At 38.6% G+C, this 22,314-nt stretch overlaps 2 pseudogenes; both read right to left on the bottom strand.

Annotated features, from left to right (window-relative positions):
* Positions 1 to 3,391: 3,391 nt before the first annotated feature.
* On the bottom strand, positions 3,392 to 16,709 carry LOC143671983 (heterogeneous nuclear ribonucleoprotein D-like pseudogene; annotated as a pseudogene).
* Positions 16,710 to 17,954: 1,245 nt separating this feature from the next.
* LOC143671262 (short transmembrane mitochondrial protein 1 pseudogene) lies at positions 17,955 to 18,390 on the bottom strand (annotated as a pseudogene).
* Positions 18,391 to 22,314: the final 3,924 nt, after the last annotated feature.

Raw genomic sequence — 22,314 nt, 5'->3', positions numbered from 1 at the left:
CCTTAAGTACAATGGGATGATCAGATTCAGAGTTGGCAGAAGTCACATGGCAGCACTTAATCACCAAACGAAGGTGGTCGGGGCTCAAAGGAGACTCAACGCATAGACTCAAAGCAGGAGTCAAAGGAATCTGACTTCCAGAGATTTGTGGCATTGGCTAGTAGGTCACAGCACACCTAGAAGTACAATAGCAGTTTATTAAATACTTGTTTGAGCTGTATAAGCAGAAGAATTCTAGGTCAAGTGAACAGAAGTCTAATTTGAATTACAAAAACAAAGAGTCATAGCTCCTCAACCAATTTCCAGGCTTGAGGCAGTTTACAGACCCAGAGACCCTTGAATGAGGGGGAAGCCAGGTCCCTTTTGGGGAGGACCCTGTTACTGTCACAAATTTGTACTGTTAATCTTCCTCTAAGCCTTCCCCAAGGAGACCTACAGTGTTTTACCAGGGTAGTTGTGCACTGGGGAAAAGGAAATGATAAGACATTTTGGGGATTATTAGATACTGGTTCAGAAGTGACATTAAGTAGAGGGGACCCAAAACATCACTCTGGTCCACCAGTCAGTGTGGGGGCTTATAGAGATCAGGTAATTGATGGAGTTTCAGCTCAGGTCTGACTCACAGTGGGTCCAGTGGTTCCTGAACCCATTCTGCACTTATTTCCCCAGCTCCAGAATGCATAATTGTGATAGACATTCTGAACAACTGGCAAAATCCCCACATTGGCTCTCTAACTCGTACAGTGTGGGCTATTATGATGGGAAAGGCCAAGTGGAAGTCACTAGAACTGCCCCTACCTAGCAAAATAGTAAAACAGTAGCAATACAAGATTCCTGGAGGGATTGCAGAAATTAAAGTCACTCTTAAGGACTTAAAGGATGCAGGGGTGATGATTCACAACACATCCTCATTCAACTCTCTTATTTGGCTTATGCAGAAAACAGATGGATCTTGGAGGATGATAGTGGGTTATCATAAACTCAACAAGATGGTGACTTCAAATGCAGCTGCTGTTCTAGATGTGGTATCATTGTTTGAATAAATTAATGCATCACCTGGTACCTGGTATGCAGCTATTGATCTGGCAAATGCTATTTTCTCAGTAGCTAGCAGTAATGACCACCAGAAACAGTTTGCTTTCAGCTGGTAATGTCAACAATACACTATCACTGCCTTACCTAAGGGGTATCTCAACTCTCCAGCCTTATGTCATAATCTTGTCTGCAGGGACCTTGATCATTTCTCCTTCCCACAAGACATCACACTGGACCATTATATTGATTGAGTGGACTTAGCAATCAAGAAGTAGAAACTACTCTAGACTTATTGGTAAAATGCATTTGCATGTCAGAGGATAAGAGATAAATCCAACAAATACACAGGGGCCTTCCACCTCAGTGAAATTTCTAGGTATCCAGTGGTATGGGACATATCAAGATATCCCTTCTAAGGTGAAGAATAAGTTGCTGCATCTGGGCCCTCCTACAACCAAAAAAGAGGCCCAACACCTCATTGCAACTCTGGCTCATTTATCAAATATACAGAAAAGCAGCTAATTTTGAGTGGGTACCTGAACAAGAGGAGGCTCTGTAACGGGTCCAGGCTGCTGAACAAGCTGCTCTCTCACTTGGACCATGTGATCCAGCAAATCTAAAGGTGCTAGGAAATGTCAGTGGCAAATAGTTCCAAACAGATGCTCTCTGGAACTTTTGGCAGCCCATATAGGAGAATCACAATGAAAACCATTAGGATTTTGGAGCAAATCTTTACCATCTGCTGCAGATAATTACTGTCTTTTTCAGAAACAGTTTCTGGCCTGCTATTGGGCTTTAGTAGAAACCGAATGCTTATCCATGGACCACCAAATAACCATAAGAATTGCCTATCATGAGCTGGGTATTGTCTGACCCACCAAGCCATAAAGCTGGGTGGGTGCAGCAGCTCTCCATCATAAAATAGAAATAACATATATGAGACAGGTCCAGAGCAGGCTCTGAAGGCACAAGTAAGTTACATGAGGAAATGGCCAAAATGCACATGATCTGCACTTCTGCAACATTACTTTCTCTTTCCCAGACCAGAGTTATGGCCTCTTCAGGAGTTCTTTACATTGAATTGACTGAGGAAGAGAAAACTTGGTCCTAGTTTACAGATGGTTCTGCATGATATTCAGGTACCACCTGAAAGTGGACAGCTGCAGCACTGCAGCCACTTTCCTGGACATCCCTTGTATTAGTTAGGGCTCTCCAGAAGAACAGAAATATCAATAAATATAAAATTTATAAAAGCGTCTCATGTAACTGTGGGAACGTAGAGTCCAAAATCCATAGGTCAGGTTGTGAAACTGACAACTTCGATGGAAGTTCTGGATGAACTCCACAGGAGAGGCTCTCTGGACAAAGCAGGAAGAGTCTGTCTCTTCTGAATCCTCCTTAAAAGGCTTCCAGTGATTAGATTAAGCATCACTCATTACAGAAGACACTCCCCTTGGCTGATTACAAATGGAATCCACTGTGGATGCAGCTGACATGATCATGATTTAATTCTATCAAATGTCCCCATCACAACAGACAGGCCAGCACTTGCCCAACCAGACAAACAGGCACCACCACCTGGCCAAGTTGACACATGAACCTGACCATGACATATTCCTTCATTAAAAAAAAATTATCGTGTAACATGACATATATGTAAAGCAAAGCAAAGAAAAAGCAATAGTTTTTGAAATACTCTTCAACAAGTAGTTACAGGATAAATCCAAGATTTTGTAGTGGGCTCCCAGTCCATAATGTCAGATTTTTCCTTTTAGCTGCTCCAGAACTTTGGAGACTAAACAGAATACTTTTTTTTTATCATCACAATCTTTTCTTTTTTTTGTGAAAAATTGCATGTATAAAAAGCAATAAATTTCAAAGAACATTGCAGCAATTAGTTGTAGAACAGATTTCACAGTTTGGTATGGATTTCAATCCACAATTTTAGGTTTTACTTCTAGCTGCTCTAAGATACTGGAAACTAAAAGAAATATCAATGTAATGATTCAGCGATTGCTCCTCTGTTAAACCCTACCTTCCCTGTATAACTCCACCATCACCTTTAATCTTTTTTTTCTCCACATAAGGAAGCATTTATTTGAGGTTTACCATGAAATCATACAAAGAAAATTTATATGAACAAATCCACATCAAAGCATAACACAGATTGCAAAGGAACCAAATAAAAACAAAGAAAACTAAATGGCAGCTATATACAGTTGAACAGTTGTTTCTTGTACAACCAGAAAGTCTTTTACAAAATAATCACCTGAGATCAACAGAAGACCAATCTTCAACATCAACCTGCAAGATGGGTTAATTTAGCATTTCCTCCTGCTTTCTCCAAAGTCCTCCTTTAGTATGACTGGTAATTATTTTGGTGATTGCCACCCCCTGTCGATGCCTTGCCATACGTGCTTTGTTGGCCACTCTAATTTGTATATCCCTGTCCATATCCAGAGTTCCCAGTATAATCATATCAACATAGCCACTATAGTTCTGATCACCACCATAGGCACTATTTTAATTTCCATATCCTTGATCATAGTAGTTATTAAATTCTTGGTTCCAGTTTTGATGCTGACCTCATCCACAAACCCTAATACCACCTTGTCCAGTAGCTGAAGCTCCTCTTCCTTCTTTCTGTTGCTGCTCTTGCTGCTGATATACCTCTTTGGGTTGTGCAACTTTGATCTCATGCTTCCGAGAACCAATTTGATGATATCTGCTTTCTAATAATTCCTTTGCTCGCTCTTCATCTGTATATATGATAAAATAAAATCCTTTTCTTTCTTTTGTTTTTATATCCATGGGAAGTTCAATATTTTCAATCTCTCCAAATGCTCCAAAATATTCTTTATTTGCTCTTCAGAAGTATCTGGACTCAATCCCCCCACAAAAACTTTTTTGGGGGTTCTTTCCCTTTTAAAGCCTTTGCCCTTTTGGGGTCAATCAATTTGCCATCCAGTTTGTGTTCTTTCATTTCCTAAACCTTATCAACACTAACTGTATCTTTAAAAAGCACATATCCGAATCCTCTTAATCTTCCAGTGACTGATTCTGTTTTAATTGTGCAGTCTATAACCTCTCCAAAGTGAACTCAGTCAGATCTTTCTTGCTTGTATCCCAGCTCAAGCCTCCAATAAACATTTTACCATCATCCTACCGATTCTTGCTCATGTAAATCTTGGATCCCTCTGCGAATTCCCCTATGATGCTGTACTCGTTCATGTCCTCAATGGTGGTGGAGTTGTTGGCAATGGGGTGCTGGCCCTCAGACCCAGTCCCAGTATCAGTGGCAGTGGAGCATTGTATGGAGCTGGATTTAAAACAGCGGAAGAGATCACCTTTGATCTTTAAATCCCACTCTTTAGGAGCATTTGAGCTATGGCCATTTTTAAATTTTTTCTGTTGGAAGGAGCTGACAAAAATATTAGATAGAGGGATGGAACTAGCGGATGATCTGGAGATGCTGGTTCCTCTGGGTTTCAGGGCTTATCTGGTCCAGGGATCTCTCTGGAGGGTGTAAGTTTCTAGAAAGTTACTCTAGTGCATGGAAGCTTTGTAGAATCTTATATAATGGTCTAGGTGTTCTTTAGGATTGGCAGGAATGGTTTGGGTTGGGGTTTGGCAAGTTATGGCAGGTAGCAATGTCTAACTGTACCTTGCATAAGCGTGATCTCCAGAGTAGCCGCTTGACTCTATTTCAACTCTTTCAGCCACTGATACCTTATTTGTTACATTTCTTTGCCACTTTTAGGTCAGGATGGCATTGTTGGTCCAATGGTGCCAGGACCAGACTCATTCCTGGGAGTCATCTTCCATGCTTCCAGGGAGACTTTCACCCCTGAATGTCATGTCTCGTGTAGTGGGGAGGGCAATGATTTCACTTGCAGAGTTGGGCTTAGGAGAGAGAGGCCACATCTGAGCAACAAAAGAGGCCCTCCAGAAGTAACTCTTGGGCATACCTATAGGTAGGCTAATCTTCTCCACTACATGCATAAGCTTCACAAGGGCAAGCATCAAGATGAAGGGCTTGACATTTTGATTTGGGTATCCCTAATGTTTGACACAGTATCAGGGGTTTCTCCAGTGGTGAAGTTTAATAGTTGCATATACTTTCTCCCACCCATCAAGGAATTTTGCCAATACTTTTGGATTATCTGCTTAATATACTCTGGGATGTATCCAGGCATTACACTAAGCTATACAAGATTAAAGGCCCTCATTCTTATTCTGGCCCCCTGTGTTTGCATTGTTTAAATGATCTATCCAGATAGGTTGAGTTAGATTATGCACTACAGAAAATTTAGGTTGTGGACAAAATAAACCTCTCTTCCTTTGGTCTACAAGAATACATGGTATTCTACAATACAGATAATGTCTTCCTTACCATTGTATTCTCAATTACCTTAATCCCAAACTGATCAGCTTCATTCTTATCTCTAAATAAGAGGTTATACATATATAAAACAGCATCTCAAAATCCAGAAATAACAATTACAACTCTGGACTAAATATGACTCCTATAAGAGATTACAATCTAGGCTGCTGTTTTCTTATAAGTATTTTCTAAATGAGACCATACAACATTTGCTCTTTTGTTTCTGGTTTCTTTTGCCTCACCAAATGTCCCACAGGTTCATTCACAATGTTATATGCCTCACAACTTTGTTCCTTTTTGTAGTAGCACAATATTTGATCATATGTATACACCATTATTCTCCAATCTACTTCTAAGTCAGTGCATACTTCAGCCACCTCCATTTATTAGGCACCATGTATAATGTCCAAAGTCAACAGTCCATCAACAGTCTCAATTCTTAGATAATTTCATTGTTCCCAAGAGAAAAATACCAATAAATGCACCCTCATCAAATGGAAAATCTAAACTTCTCCTTAAATCTTGTTCCTCCCCACATCGTTTACCCCTGTGTTGCTGTGGTACTGTTGTTGTTTTCCTATTAAACATAGCCCATAGCATGCCATAACAGTTTCCCCCAAATACCCCAAACTTATACACTCTTTGTACAATATTCATACCTTTGCAATAGTTCCTGCAAGAACTTATTTATGTTTGTAGTGTTAATCAGTGGGACACATGAGCCTACTTAACCTCTTTCAATCATGTTCAACTTTAATGTGGTCATATTATAGACCCAATAGTGAACTACCTTCAGTTCTATCTATTGCCTTACTTTTAAGTTTAACCTCATTAGCTTACAGTTCACCTATCTCTAGGTTCATGTATTTCCAGGTCCCCTATATTCTGTATTATAAGCTTCTGATTTTACCTTTATTATGGTCATAAAAGTGTTCATACAGTATCTGTACAGTATCTAGCCCTTTCCAACATGAAAAAGTTAAAATGAGCATAACCCAAATACCCCTAAAGAGTGGGATAGAAAGATCAAAGGTGATGGTGGAGTTATACAGAGAAGATAGGGTTTAACAAATGAACATGATTGCTGAATCAATATGTTGACATTTAGTTTTGGCATAATGCCTTTGTTACTTTCAGTGGAAGTATATTATAATGTTACTGTACACTATAGATCCTAGCTTGCATTGATGGTATTTCTTCCTGTATACCATCCCATTTTCAACATCTTGCAAGATTGACATTCATTTGTTCTTCCTCATGAAAAACATTTTTGTATTTGTACACTTAATCACCATCATTGTCCACTCTAGGCATTCTTAAGTTTTAACGTCTCAGTCTTTGTCCTCTATCTTTCCTTCTGGTGTCGTACATGATGGAGATCTTCTCCCTCAATCATACTCACATTCAGCTTTATTCAGTTGTACTTATATTACTGTGCTACCATCAAATAGTAAAAAAGTTCACTCATTAATATTAGTTCATATTAGTGAGATGATACAGTATTCATCCTTTTGTTTCTGGCTACTTTCACTCAGCATAATGTACTCAAGGTACATCCATGTTACATGCTTCATAACTTTACTCTGTCTTATAGCTGCATAATACGCCATCATATATCTATACCACAGACTGTTGAGCCATTTGTCCATTGACAGACACTTTGACTGCTTCCATCTCTTGGCAATCATTATGCTGCTATAAACATCAGTGTGCAAATGTCCATTTGTGTCCCTGCCTTCAGTTCCTCTGAATATATACCTAGTAACGGGATTGCTGCATCTTATGGAAATTCTATACTTAGCTTCCTAAGAAACTGTCAAAATGCCTTCCAAACTGGTTGTAAAATTTTACATTCCCACCAACAATGGATAAGTGTGCTGCTTTCTCCACAACATCGTCTCCAGCATTTGTCCTTTCCTGTTTTTTCTTTTCTTTTGACATTGGCCATTCTAGTGGGTGCCAGATGGTATCTCATTGTGGCTTTTATTTGCATTTCCCTAATAGCTAGTGGGGTTGATCATCTTTTCATGTGCCTTTTAGCCATTTGTATTTCCTCTTCTGAAAAGTGTCTGTTCCTGTCTTTTGCCCAGTTTTTAATTGGGTTGTTTGTCTTTTTGTTGTTGAATTGTAGAATCTCTTTATTTATTCTGGATATTAAACCTTTATCTGATATGTGGTTTCCAAATACTGTCGCCCATTCTGTAGGTTGACTTTTTACTTTCCTGACAAAGTTCTTTGATGTATACAAATATTTAATTTTGAGGAGATTCCATTTATCTAGTTATTTTTTCATTGCTCATACTTTGGGCTTAAGGTCCAGGAAACCTCTTTCTATCACAAGATTTATAAGAGATTTCCCTGAATTTTCTTCTAAAACTTTTATGATCTTAAATGTTTAGGACTTCAAGACATTTTGAATTAATTTTAACTCAAAAATGAAAGAATGAAAGATATGGATCCTTTTTCATTCTTTTGCATATGGATACTCAGTTCTCCAAACACCATTTGTTGAAGAGACTGCTCAGTCCCAGTTCTATTGGCTTGAATGCCTTATCAATGATCAATTGTCCATAGATAAGCAGGTCTATCTGAACACTCAATGTGATTCTATTGGTTAATATATCTATCTTTATGCCAGTACCATGATGTTTTGACCACTGTAGCTTTGTAACATGCTTTAAGGTCATGTATTGTGAGACCTCCCATTTCCTTCCTTTCCCTCAAAATATCTTTAGCTATTCAGGGTGCCCTGCACTTCCAAATAAATTTGGTTATTGATTTTTTTCTATTCCTGCAAAGTAAGTTGTTAGGATTAATTAGTATTGCATTGAGTCTATGAATCAATTTGGATGGAATTGACATCTTAACTATATTTAGTCTTCCAATCCCTGAACATGATATACCCTTCCATTTATTTAGGTCTTCCATGATTTCTTTTAGCAATTTCTTGTCTTTTTCTGTGTATAGGTCTTTTGTATCCATAGTTAAATTTATTCCCAAATATTTTATTCATTTGGTTGCCATTGTAAATGAAAGCTTTTCCCTGATTTCCTCCTCAGGTTGCTCATTTCTAGTGTATAGAAACACTACAGATTTTGGGGTTTTGATCTTGTACCCTGCCATTTTGCTGTACTCATTTATTAGCTGTAGTAGCTTTGCTATAGATTTGTTGAGATTTTCTATATATAGTATCATGTCATCTGCAAACAGTGAGAGTTTTACTTTTTCCTTTCCAATTTGGATGCCTTTTATTTATTTTTCTTGTCTAGTTGCTCTGGCTAGAACTTCCAGCACAATGCTGAATAGCAGTGACAGTGTGCATCCTTGCCATGTTTCTTATCTTAGAAGGAAAGCTTCCACTATTTCCCCATTGAGGGATGATGTTAGCTTTGGGTTCTTCATATTTTCCCTTTATAATATTAAGAGAACTTCCTCTCCTTTGAAGTGTTTTCATCAAGAAAGGATGTTGAATTGCGTCATATGCCTTTTCTTCATCAATCAACATGATAGTGTGGGTTTTCACCTTTGAATTGTTGGTAAATAATTATTATTATTACATTATTTGATTTTCTTGGGTTGAGCCAGACTTGCATACCTGGAATAAATTCCACTTGGTCATGGTGTACCATTCTTTTAATGTGCTGCTAGGTTCAATTTACAAATATTTTGTTGAGGGTTTTTGCATCTATAGCATCAAAGATAGTGGTCTGTAATATTCCTTCATTGTCTTTTCCTTGATTAGGTATCTTTCCCTCCTCTTCAATTTTTTTGAAGAGGTAGAATTCACATGTGAGGTCATCTGATCCTGGACTTTTCTTTTGGGGGAGCTTCTTAATGGCTGTCTCAATCTGTTTATTGTGATTGTTTGTTGAGGTGGTTTATCTCTTCTCAAGTCAATATTGGTTACTCATTCCTTTCTTGAAAGCTGTCCATTAATTCTAAATTGTCTAGTATATTAGTACATAGTTGCTTATAGTGTTCTCTTAGTCATTGGTTATGACTGCACAGTCATTGGTTACGTTTACTCTTCTAATTCAGATTTTATTTGCGTCCTCTCTCTTTTTTTCTCATCCTAAGGGTCCATCAATTTTATTGATTTTATCTAAGAACCAACTTCTGGCTTTGCTGGCTTTTTCCATTTTTTTCATATTCTCAATTTAATTTATTTCTTCTCTTCTTTAATTCTTTCCTTTTGTTTTCTTTAGGGTTAGTTTGCTGTTCCTTCTTGATTTCCTCCAGGTGATCAGTTAATTCCTCGATTTTTGCTCTTTCTTCTTTTTAAATATAGGCATTTAAGGCAATATAGTTCCCTCTCAGCACTACCTTTGCAGCATCCTATAGATTTTGATATGCTGTGTTTTCATTTTCCTTTGTCCAAAAATATTTATTGATTTCTCTTGTAATTTCTTCCTTCGCCCACTGGTTGTTTAAGATTGTATTGTTCAGCCTTCATATACTTCTGAACTTTTAGGCCCTCTGCCTTCTATTAATTTCTAACTTCATTCCTTTATGATACAAGAAAGCATTCTGTATAATCTCAATCTTTTAAAATTTATTGAGCCATGCTTTATGACACATCAAATGGTCTATCCTTGAGAATGATCATGAGCACTTGAGAAAAATATGTATCCTCCTGTTGTGGAGTGTAATGTTCTGTACAAGTCTGTTATGTCTACTTGATTGGGGGGTTAATCCATTAACATTTAATGTTATTACTGTAAAGGTAGTGCCTTCTTCTACCATGTTTTTTTTTTTGGATTTTATGTCATATCTTCTTCTCTTTTTATCTTTACTGATAGTCTTAATTTCTACACTCTTCTCCCGACTTCTCTCCCCTGTCTTTTCATATCTGCCTGTAGCACTCCCTTTAGTATTTCCTGTAGAACTGATCTCTTAGTTACAAATTCTTTCAGTGAATGCTTGCCTGAAAATATTTTAATCTCCCCCTCATTTTTGAAGGACAATTTTTCTGGTTATAGAATTCTTTGTTGACAGTTTTTCTCTTTTAGAAACTTTAATATATCATACCACTGCCTTCTTGCCTCCATGGTTTCTGCTGAGAAATCCACACATAGTCTTATTGAGCTTTCAATGTATGTGGTGGATTGCTTTACTCTTACCACTTTCAAAATTCACTCTTTGTCTTTGACATCTGACAATCTGATTAGTAAGTGTTTTGGAATAGTTCTATTCAGATCTATTCTGTTTGGGGTATGCTGCATTTCTTGAATATGTAATCATATGTCTTTCATAAGAGATGGGACATTTTTCAGTGATTGTTTCCTCTATTTGTCTTTTTGCTTCTTTTCCCTTCTCTTCTTCTGGGACACCTATAACACGTATATTTGTGTGCTTCATGTTGTCACTCGATTCACTAAGACCCTGCTCATAATTTTCCATTCTTTCCCTTATATTTTCTTTTGTGTGTCGAATTTCAGATGTCCTACCCTCTAATTCACTAATACTTTCCTCTGCACCTTCAATTCTATTTTTGTAGGTCTCCATTTTTTTTTCATGTCTTCAATTGTGCCTTTCATTCCCAGAAGTTCTGCGATTTGTTTTTTCAAACTTTTGAGTTCTTCTTTATGTTCACTCAGTGTCTCCTTTATATCCTTCCTCAACTTGTTGATTTGGTTTTTGATGAGATTTTTTCATGTCTGTTTAAACATCCTGATTTGGTTGTTTCAACTCTTATATCTCATTTGAAATGTTGTTTTATTCCTTTGGCTGGGCCATATCTTTGATTTTCCTAGCATAACTTGTTATCTTTTGCTGGCATCTAAGCATTTGATTTCCTTAATTAGTTTATTCTGGAGGTTGTTTTCACTTTTATCTAGGGTTTTCTGGTTGAATGGCTTTGTTTTCTATCTGTTCTTTGGCTGTCAGTTCAGCTAATTCTAGACTTCTATCATAGGTTCTGTTTAATTGATCAGAATTTTTAAGTTCTTATTTTCCTGTTTCTTACCCTTCTCATATGGAGCCTTTTATTTTGAGGAGGATCTCTTCAGATGTTATCGGCCCAGTTTTATTTTCCAGACCAGATAGGCCCACATGTAAGGAAGAAAGAGTGGCCACTATCAAGTTTCCTTGAGGCTGAGGTCCAGCAGGTTATCAGACTTTCCTATGAAGCCTCTAGACTCTGTGTTCTTCCTGCCCTGCTCAGCATGTAACACTTTTCTGCCTATGGTTTCCCATCAGCATAAAGTGATGTGTTGCTTTAATTTCAGCAGCCTCTCCCTCCCAGGTGCATGGTTGAGAAGGAGGCTGAGGTAGTAGGTTGGTTTTGGTTGCCTCTGTTTTCCAGCCCCTGGGGCCTAACTTCCCTGAAGGAGGGCCTCCACTTGAGCTGGGTCCTGCCCCCATTTTCTTGGGGGAAGATACACCCTTTAGGGAACTGTTCCCATCCATCTGATTATTTACTTTGTCTCTAAGACATGCCTTTATTCCACCTCTGCCTGAGAATTCTTACAGTTCTGTTTAATGAGCTGTTAAGAAGTTTTACTTTGTTTTGTTTTTAAAAAGCCTTTTTAGAGCTGGACCCCTGTTCCTGGGTTTGCCAATCAAGAGCTAGTGTTGGTACATGGCTTTATGTGTTCCCAAGATCTATGTGCCCCCTTTTGTTGGGGTCCAGCCCTTTTCTAGTATTTTGTGCTATCCAACTCAGAACGCCCTTCATTTATATTTTATTTTTTCTGTCAGCCCTGTCCCTCTCTGCCAGGGTAAAAACTGCTGGTGCCTTTATTCCTTACTCCAGATTTATTGTACTCAGGGCCTGTTTCCAGCAGTCTGAATTTGCTAATTAATTCTGCAATTGAAGCTCGGTTGAGCTAACTCCTTGCCACTGGAAAAGTCTGTTTCCTTTCCCCTCAGTGAACCAGCCTGCTGTGCCCATGGAGGAGGGGTACCAGCTTTCATGACGTGGGAGACTTAGAGTTCTGTGAGGGACCTCAGCTGTTCCAGCCATTATAGACTGGTGTACAATGTGTGTCCAGTCACTGATGCCCCCCCAGAAGTTGTCCCATACAGTTCTTGGCTCTTTACTAGCTACTCTGGAGGACTAACTAAATTCCACCCTTCATTACACCACCATCCTGCCCCACCTCCTGCTATGACTTTAAAAAATCTCTTTCTGTGAGGGTTTCTGCCTCCAATCTCTTCCCTGTTATGTTATCCAACCATGTGAGGCCAGATAGAGTCAATCTAGAAATGTGGGTCACTTCAGAAAATTCTGTTATGCCTTTAGATGTCAAGCCAACTGAAACTGGATTGAGTGAGAACTCAGTGGTTCTTACTAGCCATTCTATTCTAGTCTCTACCCTCCACACGGTGGTCCTTTTGCATGTTGCACACTGTACTGGCTTATGTTCTGCCGTGGGTCTCTGTGAACCTATGTTACTGTGCCTGGATATGCGTGGCATTCTAACTCACCGCTGTGGGTATACTCTCTCAGTCTTTTTGTGAGGGAGCTTGATTGTACTGCCTCTGTGTGATTTCCAAGCGGGCAGGGCCGAGTGAAGAAGGGGGAATGGAAACCATCCAGTATCCAGGATGGAATTCTACCTCAGTCTTTTCTTTTTCTTTGATTCAGTGTTTGTGGAACTCTTCTCCAGTCTCTGTCATTCTCCAGTGTTCTGATCAAATGAAGTTTGCCCTTTTATTCTATAAACATTTCAGGCAGCTTTTTCAGGAAGTGTCTTACATTATTATGTTAGTAATGTCACTGTCTTACCTCTTTTCTATTAAGTGGGTTTTTACCTTCTACTCAGTGTGTGTGGAGTCTTTCTCCAGTTTCTATCATCCACCAAAGTTCCAAACAAATGAATTGTACACTTTTATTTACCTGTCTTTAAAGGGAAATGTTCCTGGATATGTCTTATGCCACCACCTTGACTCCTCTCTTGTTCTGCCAGTACATTCCACCAGCAAACACAGCCAGCAGCCATTAGACAAGGGCATCCAATTCACACAGTCTGCACAATCAGGTTCCAGGAGTCAGAACAGGGAAGAGAAGTACAGAGAATGGATCTAGGGGTGGAGGTGATAGAGAATAACCAACCAGCTTATTTTTCCTACTACCATGCATTTCACATTTGATTCCCAAAACCTGGAATGACCTATGAATAGATAAGCATCAGTTCATCTTAAGGCCTTGCTAAAATATTGCCTCCCTAAGACAATTTTCTATTTCATAATAGTGTCTCCATCCCAGGCATAATTATTTCAGCACTGATAATACTATGTGTAAACTATGTATATTTTTGCTTGTCTTCTTCAAGAGGCCATGAACTCTGCAGGGGCATGCACAAGGGCTCAGTTTTATTCAACTCTGTGCACAAGCTATTAGCACTGAATCTGGGTCATGCGTGTACTCCAATAATGTGCATTAATCTGAACTGATTGTTCCCACCACATTGCCCTCGTGACTTTGACGTGGGAGAGTGTTTTCAAGACATCAAGACTCCAAGTTAATTTTCATTAACATCTCTCCATGAAAGTAACCTTTTCTAGTCAATAGATACAATAGAACAAGTGACATTCCTCAGCATTAGCCTCCGATGGGGACCTCACAGAAACAACATCTTAGCACTTGCCAAAGTCTTTTAAAACCATTTTTCTCTAAAGAGAAATATCCCAATACCCATTATTTGACAAACTACAAGAAAGGCAAAATTCACTGAATCAGTGAATTACATTTTCTACCAATTCCTGAATGCTGCATTAGGTTTAGCCTGGAGTCTTAATCCCAACCTAGGGAGACAACTAAGGGCAGCAGGAATGAGGAACACTGTTCTAGTTTTCTAGCTGTCAGAATGCAATATACCAGAAACAGAATGGCTTTTAAAAAGGGAAATTTAGTAAGTTGCTAGTTTACAGTTCTGAGACTGAGAAAATGTTCCAATTAAAACAAGTCTATAGAAATGTCCAATCAAAGGCATCCAGGGAAAGATGCCTTGGTCTGAGAAGGCTGATGAAGTTCAGGGTTTCCCTCTCAAGTGAGAAGGCACATGGTGAACATGGTCACAGTTTCTCTGTAGGCTGGAACGGCACATGGTGAGCATGGCGTCATCTGCTAGCTTTCTCTCCTGGCTTCCTGTTTTATGAAGCTCCCCAGGAGGCATGTTCCTTCTTCATCTCCAGACGTCGCTGGCTGTGGACTCTGCTTCATGGTGCTGCAGCATTCTCTGCTCTCTCTGAATCTCCTTGATTCTCCAAAATGTTTCCTTTTATATAGGATTCCAGAAACTTATCAAGACCCACCCAAATGGATGGAGACATGTCGTCACCTAATCCAGTTTAACAACCACTCTTGATTAAATCACATCTCCAGAGAGATGATCTGATTACAGTTTCAAACATACAGTATTGAATAGGGATTATTCTGCCCTTACAAAATGGAATTTTGATTAAAACATGGCTTTTTTAGGGGACATGCATCCTTTCAAACCAGCACAGTCAAGGTTCTCCAGGGAAATAGAACCAACAGGAGATATCTGTAAATATTAGGAAATTTTTATAAAAATTATAAATTTTTATAATTTTATAACTGTGGGGGTGCACATGAGCAAATTCCATAAGGTAGACCTTAAGCTGGGAATTTCAACGAAAGTTTTTAATGAATTCCAGAGATGCTGGCTAGCTGAAACAGAGATGAAAATTCTCTCTTCTGACTTATGAAATTACCAGTACTCCTTTTAAAGCCTTCAACTGATTGGATGAGATGTCTCCCATTGTTGAAGGCAGTCTCTTCAGTTGATTGTAGATGTAATTAATCATAAACTCTTGATAGTTTGAAGTTGTATGTACCCCCAAATAGATCATATTCTTTTAATCCATTCCTATGCATGTATGCCTATTGAAGGTGAGACCATGTGATTAGGTTATTTCAGTTGAGGAGTGTCCCAGGGTGGGTCTTAATCCTTTTACTGGAGTCCCTTATGAAAGGTTGAAAGACAGAGAGAACACCCAGAAAAAATCCCCAGAGAAGCTAAGGAGACAGAAACTAAAGAAAGAAATATGAAGAAAAAAATAGAGAGGAAGCCACTGAAGATAGAAGCTGGAAGCAGTAAAATGAAAGAATAGACCAACAGGCATTGCCATGTGCCTGGCCATGTGATAGAGGAGCTGAGGATCACCAGTAACTGATCTTTGGGAGAAGGTATCTTCCTAATGGTGCCTTAATTTGCACATTTTAATGGACTTAGGACTGTAAACTTGTAAGGTAATAAATCTCCATTGTTAAAACAAGTCTGTTTCTGATATATTGCATTTCATCAGCTTTAGCAAACTAAAACAGATGCAATCAACTTACTGATGGTTTAAGTTGATGAAATGTCTTCACCTAATGAACAGACTAGTGCTTGCTTAACCAAAAATAACTGTGCACCACAAACCTGGACAAATTGACATGTGAACTTAACCATCACAGTCTACCTTTTGTCAGCTAGACAGCCATACACATATCTTTTAAACATATGTAATCTTTAAATAAACACAATAAGTCATAGTTTCACATAACAATATTCAATGGTTCTATGTACAACTGGAAATTCACTAACTCTTTAGAATAAGGTGCCAGTCCTTGGGTAACATTTACTCTGAAATTTGATATCTTATAACTTAAGTAATATGACTTGAAATTGATACAACTTATATCATTTGATAAGGGGGTAATATTTGGAAGAAAATAAAGATATTTGTTTTATGTACATATATGAACATATAACAAAACAAGAAAGAAATATTCACATCCATTAAAGTCCTCATTTCTGTAACTGGTCACATGGTCATTGTTTGTATTTATCACAACTTTCCTCCACTACCCATTCCAATGATCCTTTTACCCTTAATAAGCTGACATGGTACTTTCTTTGATGAGGTGACCCAAACTATCATTCCTGAAGTTTCTGGGCCATTGGTAGTCTTGCTTGAATTGAGTTGTTGTAGTTTCCATTGACTTTAATAATAGGGCATGGTAGTACTAAGAGTCATCCTAGGGGATGTCTTATATACAGGCAACCTCTTCCTTCTTTTTTTTTTTTAGGACTAATATTCATTATTTATTGCATAATTTGCAAAACACAATGGAACACATCACATAACAATATCTCAATTATTTCTCATGAAAATCATATGAGATAGGTATTATGTGCACATGTTATAGAAAATGCAAGAAGTTCAATAAGACATTTGCTCATGATAACACTGCCAGGGAATAGCCAAACCATAATTTTGATCCTAAGGCTGTCTCACATATAAGTACTACCTTAACAGGGATAACACTTACCTCCATATATGAAATCTAGCAGATATATTTTCAGAAAGAAACAAAGTCACTTTATTTTGTAATCACATACTTTATCCTGCAAATATACCTGTATGGATATGCATTATGACATTAAGTTCAAGGTTTATCACTATAACAGCAAAAGAGAGAAACAACCCAAACATTCATCAGTAGCAGATTAAATAAATTATGGTATATTCATTCAACAGAACCCTATACAGCCGAAAGAGAAATGTCATTCCTTGTTCTTTATATACTGATATGGAATGATCTTCATTTAAAAAGAAAGAAAGAAAGAAAAAAGACAAAGAACAGAAGTCAAAATATGGTTTGATATAATTTGTCTAAAAACACCCATGCACACATATATGTATTTGATTAAGCATAGAATCTTTTTGGGAAAATATATGGGAAACTGATAACTGTGAATGTGTCCAAGGACAGGAATTAGGAGCTAGGACAGAGGTAAGAGAGGCCCTTTTCACTAAATCATTTTGTATCTTGATCCATGAAAAAAGTTACCTACCCAAACAATGTATTTTTTAATTTATGTAGAAAATGTAATAATTACACATTTGATAAATTACAAGGGTCATTTCTGATTGCAAGAAAAAACCAAAACCTAAAATTGTACAGAGAAGCAGAAATTCTCCTTCTTGAGGTGCTGATTTTATTATACATTTGGGCCAAATTTTTCTTGTAAGAATCTCTATAAAGTTATAATGTAAATAAAATTTTAATTGTGAAAAAAGTATAAATTTTCTCTTATAGACAATTTCTCATTTACTTACCATGTAATGTTAAATGCACCTGTAATCTCTTAAAATAATATGATTCTTTTGAGGGAAAAGAGCTGATCAAATATATCATTAAGGAAAAAAATGTTCATACTAAATTGACTATGAATTCTACTGAAGACAAAGACCATTATTTTACATACTTTTTAAATTCCCCAATTCCTGACATGATTCTCAGAATATAATCTCTCAGTTAAGGAAGAGTAAATCGATTTATTGGTTAAATTAGCAACTGTGGAGTTCCCTGACAACAATACAAAATAAATGGATAATTCACTAGAAACTAGCTTCTAAATATTAATTTTAATTACTTTGGAACAACATAATTTAGTACCAAATGCTTAACAGGCACCCACTGTAATTATTGTAATTGTGAAATTAACATTATTTGTAGATGATCAGCTACACAAAATTCTCCAATTTTTCTTTTGAAAATAGGTAGTAGAAATCCCAAAAAATAAAGAAGAGACTGCTATTTAAAGGTTATGTTTACTAATTTAGCACCATAATTCCAATCTTAGAATCTCCCAAGTTGCTGGAAGAAGGATGGGAGGAAGTGAGGACATTGGAAAAGTAAGGGTAGTTGTTAAGTTGTGGCCTCATTTTTGCTCTAAGGCAACTCAGGGTTTAGCAAAGAAGAAAATTTCTGAGGTTGGAGATTAAAACACAAGCTTTTGGTTCAGATGGTAAAGAAGGCTCTCAAGGACAGTTGTATCAGTATATCCAAAAGGCAGCTGGAGTCGGCCTCAGGAACTAGGGGTTTTCTTCTTGGCATCCAAGTCTTTTTTGATATCTTCAAGTTTTTTGGCCAGGTTTGGTATATCATAGTTCTAAGCCAGATACATTCCAATCAAGTTGCCAAAAGTAAATCCAAGCAGGAACTAGAGCATAATGTCTGTGGGGAGGGCGAGGAGGGCACAAAGGTGGCTGCAACTCGGGGGCCAGTCCAAGCCTGTCTACCCCGGTGTGAGGAACAATCTCTTCTTTTCCTCCATTTTATAGTTGCAGTCATATTTTCCCTTGATAGTCACAAACAATGACCCCAGCCAGTAAAGTAATTCTCTTCTTTACCTGTTCATTCAGATGCATGACAAGCCCAAACTGGTCAGGTAGCTGTCTTAACTTCCAGTTCAATGGAATCATTTTTTTTCTCCTGGTGGAAGCACTCCTCCTTTTGGAACCAAGACCTTTAGACAAACACAGCTTAAGGATGCAGGAACAGGAAGCACAAATTTTTCTAGTGGATCACTAGGGGTAATAGTGAATGGTGCCATTCCCATTTCTACCCTTTGATTCCTGAACCCATGAATCCTGGCTATGGGAGAAATATCACCATAGAGTGGATGCTGAGTCAGAGCACACACAGCCTCCTGGAGAATATTGCCCCAGACCTGCATAGTATTGCAACCTAGTTGGCACCATAATCGAGCCTTCAAAAGACCTTTCCCCCACTCTGTTGATCCAGGTGCTTTAAGATGATAAGAAAGATCCTAAGACCAGTGAATTCCACGAGCATGTGCCCATTTCTGCACTGCATTTGTTGTGAAATGGATTCCTTGATCAGAAATAAAGCTGTGTGTAATACCATGATGGTGGATAAGGTATTCTGTAAGTCCACAGTAGGTAATTTTGCCAGAAGCATTGCATGCAGGGAAGTGAAACTTCTATCCAAAGTATGCGTCTATGCCAGTAAGAACAAAATGCTGCCACTTCCATTATGGAAGTGGTCCAATGTACTAAACCAGCCACCAGGTATAGGCTGATCATCTTGGGTAATGGTCTTGTATTAGGGACTGAGTTTTGGTCTTTGATGCAGGCATATTGGATACTCAGCAATGGCTCCTGGTGGCCTTGATGAGTGGAAGTCCATGTTGCTGAGCCTATGCATAACCTCCACCCCTACCACCATGGCCACTTTGCTCATGAGCCCACTCATGTTGGTCTATCCATATACCTCTTCCCAAGACCTCTTTGTCACCAATTTTATAATCATGTTCTCTCCAAGTCCCTAAGCATCCTGCCTAGGTATTGGCAACAACCCATGAATCATTATACAAATTCCCTCTGCTAATTTCTCCTTCAAAGAAAAATGAAAAACAAGGTGCACTGCTTGAAATTCCACCCACTGGGAGATTTCTCCTCACCACTGTCCTACAGGGATATCCCAGGGATTCTAATGCTGCAGCTGTCCACTTTCAGGTGGTACCTCTATATAATGCAGAACCATCTGTAAACCAGGTCAAGTTTCCTCTTCTTCAGCCAAATGATTGTAAGGAACTCCCCAAGAGGCAATACCTGTGGGCTGGGAAAGAGAAGGTAATTTGCAGGAGTGGGAGCCATGATCATTTAAGCCACTTCCTCATGAAAGTTAATTGTGCCCTCAGGACCTGTGTGAGCCCTATCTTGTATATACCACCTCCATTTTATGATAAAGTGCTGCTGTACATGCCCAACTTTATGTCTAGGTGGTTCAGATAATACCCAGCTCATTATAGGTAGCTCATATCTCCTGGTAATTTTGTGGCCCATGATTAACCATTTGATCTCTACTAAGACCCAGTAGCAGTCCCAAAGATATTTCTCAAAAGGAAAGTAGTTATCTGCAGAGTATGGCAAGGCTTTGCTCCAAAATCCTAAGGGTATGCCTTGTGATTCTTCTATAGGGGCCTGCAAAAGGCTCTACATAACATCTCTTTTGCCACTGCCACATCCAGCACCATTGGATCTGCTGGATAATATGGACAAAGAGGCAGATCTGCTTGTACAGCAGCCTGAAACTGTCACACAGGCTCCTCTTATTCTGGTCCTCACTCAAAACTAGCAGCCTTTCTGGATCACTCAGCAAATGGGCCAGAGTAGCAACTCAAATGAAGAATATGTTGTCTCCAAAATCCAAAGAGGCCAACTAGGCATTGTTCCACTTTTTTGGTTGTAGGAGGGGCCAACTGCAACAGCTTACCCTTCACCTTAGAAGGGATATCTTGCCATGCTCCAAATCACTGGACACCTAGAATTTCACTGACATGAAAGCCCCTGTATTTTGTTGGATTTATCTCCCAACCTCTGACATGCAAATGCCATACTAATAAGTCTCGAGTAGTTGCTACTTCTTTTTCACTAGTTCCAGTCAACATATTATCCATATAAAGGACTAGTTGATTTCTTTTGGTAGGGAGAGAAAATTATGTTCCCTGTAGATTAGGTTATGACAGACGGCTCTAGAGGTGATATGGCCCTGAGGTGGTACATGTAGTTGTATTACTGGTATTGCCAGCTGAAAACAAACTGTTTCTGTTGCTCTCTACTAACAGCAGTTGAGAAGAAATGCATTGTTCAGATCAGTAACAATACCAGGTACCAGGGGGTGTGTTGATTTCCTCAAGCAATAATACCACATCTGGAAGAGAAGCTGCAATTGAATTCACCAACTGATTAGGTTTATGATAATCTTTCTCCAAGATATAGCCAAATAGGAGAGTCAAATGTGGATGCAGTGAAAATCACCATCCCTGCATCCTACAAGTCTTTGATAGTGGTAATAATCTTTTCAATCCCTCTGGGAATCCAATATTGCTTTTGATTTACTATTTGGCTAGGTAGGGGCAGTTCTAGTGGTTCCACTTGTCCTTTCTTACTGTAATAGCCCTCACTCCACAAGTTAGGGAACAAATGTGGGGATTTTGCCAGTTCTTGATCATGTCTATACAAATTATGCATCCTAGAGCTGGGGAAATAACTATAGAATGGATCCAGGGACCCACTGGACCCACTGTGTTAAGAACCTCAGCTAAACCTCCATTTATCACCTGATCTCCATAAGCCCTTACTCTGACTGTTGAACCACTGTAACATTTTGGGTCTCTTGCAATTAATGTAACTTCTGAGCCAGTGTCTAAAAATCCCCCAAATATCAGATTATTTCCTTTTCCCTATGCACATTTACCCTGGTAAAAGATCATAGATCACTGTGGGGAAGGCTAGGAATATATAACTAATATAAATTTTGAACAGTGTAACAGAGTTCTTCTACAAGGTCACCCAGGCTGCCCCTTATTCAAAAGGCTCTTGGTCTGTAAACTGTCTTAAATCGGGGAATTAAGGGATCTTGCATCTCTGTTTGACTCAATTTAGACTTTTGCTCACCTGACCTAGAACTCTTCTGCTTATAGAGATCAAGTCAGAAATTAGTTGACTGGCAATCTATTTTACTTCTAAGTATCCAATGATCTAGCCAATGCCATAGGTCTCTGTGAGTGAGACTATTTTGATTGCTAATTTGACTCTGCTCTCCATTGTGGTATTCAAACCCACCTTGTCTTTGGTAATTAAGTGCTGCCACTTGGCTTCTGCCAACCCTGGATCCAATCATCCATGTCGTGTTTAAGGATCCCAGTTCAGTGACAGCAGTTACTGCAGTAATAGCTGACCTACAGAGAAGAGTAACCACAGATCTCTTCAGGGGAGATGGAGTTAGTCTCAAATTTTTTTCCTCACAGTCCTGGTGAAAAATGTGTCCTCTGGATATTCCTGGGGTGGGTGATCAGGTATTATACATTCCAATCTCTCTAAATCTTTCGATCCCCTCATCTACATTATATCAGGGAAGTTCTGGCATTTCAACCTTAGGTAATGCAGGCCACACTTTGGTCTCTGTTTCAACCAACCACCCAAACAAACTGTTAGAGCCTTTTCTAACCCCCTGAGCTACAGCATTTTGAATCCAGAATCTTTGCCTAGTCAGTATGAGCCAACATTACATTCCTTTCACCATTATCCCACATCCTAAATATCCATATTCCCACATATTACCCTGA

This window comes from Tamandua tetradactyla, chromosome X, assembly GCF_023851605.1.
Source record: "Tamandua tetradactyla isolate mTamTet1 chromosome X, mTamTet1.pri, whole genome shotgun sequence".
In the NCBI taxonomy this organism is placed as follows: Eukaryota; Metazoa; Chordata; class Mammalia; order Pilosa; family Myrmecophagidae; genus Tamandua; species Tamandua tetradactyla.
This window is presented reverse-complemented; position numbering and strand designations above follow the sequence as displayed.